We start from the raw sequence: 4,103 nt of genomic DNA on the forward strand, positions 1-4,103 counted from the left end.
GTCACTTTTTTTTTGGAAAAAAAAAACCTATTCTGATTTTTTTTTTTTTTTAAATTTGCCACTAATGTGTTTTTGTAGAAAATAAATAACGTTGTTTGTAAGGCTTCTTTCGCATCATTTTTATCAACTGGCAGTTTTTCTTCAAAACTCTTATTAGAAGTTTTAAATTTCTTCTTACAAACAAATTGAGACCCTAATTTATGACATAAGCCTCTACAAATGACATATTTTCGGAAAGTAAGCGTGAAATTTGAGTTTTTCCCTTGTTCGAAAAAAAAGAGAGGTGGGGTCGTTGATAATAGAAGGCGCAAAAAAGCTTATAAGAGACAGACAATCTACGAAATGCTCCATGCCAATTTACAGAAAACCACGTAGAGGAAATAGGTTAGGAACTCATTTTCGACGCCAATTCTGGACACGTCGTTTGCGTCGCACATAGGAATACGACATTACGCTTTTTCCTCACCCTCATTTTTTCCCCCTACTATAACTTTTTTTTCTCCCTACGTAATCCCTACATTTTCCAATGAAGGAGATAAGAATGCACTTTTTTAGGTTTTTCTTGGCCACTACTGATGGCGCTTGGAGACGCTAATGATGGAATGAATTTCCTTTTTTTTTTTAAAATTTTATTTTTGAGGAGGGGGTATTTTGGAAGAAGGTAACTAACGCTGCTGCCTGTCGTTAGTTTAGTCTTTTGTTTTTTCACGCGAACAAGTTTTCATCAGTTAGGTAATTCCTGTCCTATCTTTACCTTTTCCCATGTCAGGAAAAAAAGAAAAAAAATTTCAGTTTTGGGCTAAAGCTTATTCTAAGGTCTGATGATATGCATTTAATAACACACTCCTGTATATATATATATATATATATATATAATATATTTGCACTTATTTCAAATAATAAAACTAATTTGTCATGTAATTATTTCTCTATTATTCAGCTTATTTGTGTCAGCTTTATGGCTAATGTGTATGTTTATTGGTTAAAATCTATCTATATTTGCAAAGGAAAAAATTTAGGTGTATAAAATAATTTCAAATAAGGCGTTAAAACAGCAATCAAGTTTTAAATTAAGTCAAAAATTGGCAATATTTGCAAAGAAATATTATTTATAAATGTACAGTGTTTAAAAGTAAGAAGAGAACATTTCTTAATATGCATTCAAGTTAGTAATACTTAAGGCAATCTGAGAATATATATTTTAAGAATAGAGTTAATTAGTCTTATAATTAGTTGTGTATTCAGCTCATCTGTTATATGTGTTTCGTTAAAGAACTATTAATTTTAACAAAATTATAAAAATAAATGCGCAAAAATGAATTTAAAATCATATGTTAACTGTAAAAAAATAAACTGTTTTAAACAGCAATTACGCTTAAAAAAAAATAAGAAAATGGTAATATTTGTAAAGATTTTTGATTGATTGATTTTTGAATTTATAGTTGTATATTCTTTAAAAGTAATAAGCAAATATTTTTAAACTTATTATCAATTAAGGAATAATTTTATCAAATTTTGAAAACATTTTCCTTATGCATTATATTTATACTTCCGATTATACCACACAATTTAAATGTATGATTAATATTTAAGTTTGAATTTATGTTCAAAACTTCAAATTAACTCCTTAATAAGTTGTCGCTTCAAGGGATTAAAGTATTAATTTATCTTGTGCCTGAACTGCGGTTTTAAGAGTAAAATTACTCTGTCCCCGAAACCCACAGGATTTATTGCATGAGTTACTTTTTGAGATTTAGTATGTTTACCGAAAACGATTTTGTGACATTAAACGAGAGTTAATCTTGTCACTTCGTACTATAATTTGTCAATAACTGTGCTCGCAATGCGTTAGAACTTTGAAACATTTTCAAACTTAACGCTTATTAAATTTTGATGGTCAGTAATTCGTTAGTTCTATATTTGTCTTATGATTTAAAAATTCCTCAGAATTAATGCAAGGATGAATTTTGAAACTATAAATAGTCTTTCAGTCAATAGTCTTTCCCTGAAATATTTAGAAATTTAAGTTTCTTTATTCTATTGTAAATAGATAAAAAAAATATTTACTAGCATTGAAATTGACTACGAAGCTCATTCTATAATTTGTAAAAATTCAATAATACTTATCACATACTATTGGTAAGTATCGAAAATTTTAAGACTTCGTTAACTTAGTAAACTGAGCAAGATTTTGGAAAATATATTTCATACATTTTATATTTATATTTTATATATCTTATATATTTTCATGAAGCTTTAGTAAATTTTCATTGATGAACAGTCAAATTATAAACGTTGATAAAATTATTGTGTATCAAAATGTTGTTATTTGTATTAAGGTGAGACAAGCATATGGGTAAGAGGGGCACATCATCACAATTTTTGCTTGACATATTAAAAAAATCAAATTGGCATATTGTAAAGAAAATGTGGATCAAATAACAATATAAAGTACCGGCACTTTGGGTGCATTATCCGTAAAATCAATTTAACCGTAAAATCCATTATTACCGTAAAATATGTTACAGTTACGTTTTTCAGTAATATTTATTTAATTCAAGTGATTCAGTGATTTTACAGTAATTATTACTGTAAAAATTTCGGTGCATCAAGTTTTTTTAATCAGTTACATGATCCAATAAAAATGGATTTTACGGTAAAAAGTACTGGCACCCTAAGTGTAGATCAACAAAGTGCAGGTTAACTGTATAACTGACAGGAAAATTCCTTAAAGAAAAGCGACAGACTAATCAAGATAACTTAAAATTGTGAAAACGAAAGAAAGTTCAATGCATTTTTTAAAATAATAATGACATTAGAAAAGGTATAAGAGACAGTTAAATTCGATGTTTGAAATGTTATGTAGGTACAAGTTCAGAGGAGAATAACATCGAATTTTAAAAGCTTGTCAATAACATGCAGCTCTATGTTTTAAGATAGAGTCTATAGATCAAGAAGAAATAGCGAAGATTGAGAAATAGTTTTGTAAAAAGATTCAGGAATATATTTTTGTAAGAAAAAGGAAAAATATTGCGATGTGTTTCTCCAAAATGGACATTTTAGTATTGCCAAAGTCATCAACAAGAATTAAAATGCTTATTTTTGAGACTGTGTTAACTCATTTTTCACCTCATTCTCAGACTTGTGAAAAAAGAAGACCTGCCAAAGGGTTCGATCTTTTTAGATAGATTGGCATCTGGTGTAAACGGGGTCTGATCTTTAGGAAAAAATGCTGACCTATGGAAATTTCATATATTAGGTTTTGAATCACTGCAAGAGATTAAATAAAATACAGATACGTAGTAATAATATTGAAATAGGAGAAATTGGATTGATTGCCAAACTTGTAGTATTTATAAGTTCCATTAATAAAGTGTTGAGTACCATTGTGACAAACAATTAAGCTGTGAATTTAGGTGAGTGCCCATTCCCCCATAATAATCATTCAAAAATACATTTATGTATTAAATTAATTAGTACATAAGCTAAAATTATTTTAATACGATTCGAGGTAGGTTGGTGGGTACTTTATTTTCGTCAGACTAGAGCTGCTCAATAGACTATTGAGGATGGTCTAGGAAACTTCCCTGAAGATGATCCGAAGATATGCCAACACAATTTGTGAGACCACTTCCTCAGTTTCGATATAGATCTGAAGAGGAAGGAAATTTTCTCCAGATCCCTGTACTCATGGTATTGCTCAGCGACCGACCACAGGACTTCATTACAAGGATAAAAAATTTAGAAGTAAGAATATGAATGATTTTTCAGATTTTACGAGCACGTATATCGTAGCATGTACTCGGTAAATCTTAACAGAGTAGAAGATTGAATCCCGACTCCTCCGAACCGGTGTTCGATTCTCTAACCTTTGGGTGACCACGGTCCCAACACAAATTGTTGTTGTTGTTGTTGTTGTTAGTTACGTCGCACTAGAGCTGCACAATGGGCTATTGGCGACGGTCTGGGAAACATCCCTGAGGATGATCCGAAGACAAGCCATCACAATTTTGATCCTCTGCAGAGGGGATGGCACCNTTACTTGAATCCATAATTGATTTTTGGGAAGTAAAATACACTTCAAGGTAACGAAAAACACATTT

Source organism: Parasteatoda tepidariorum, chromosome 7 (genome assembly GCF_043381705.1).
Source record: "Parasteatoda tepidariorum isolate YZ-2023 chromosome 7, CAS_Ptep_4.0, whole genome shotgun sequence".
NCBI lineage: Eukaryota > Metazoa > Arthropoda > Arachnida > Araneae > Theridiidae > Parasteatoda > Parasteatoda tepidariorum.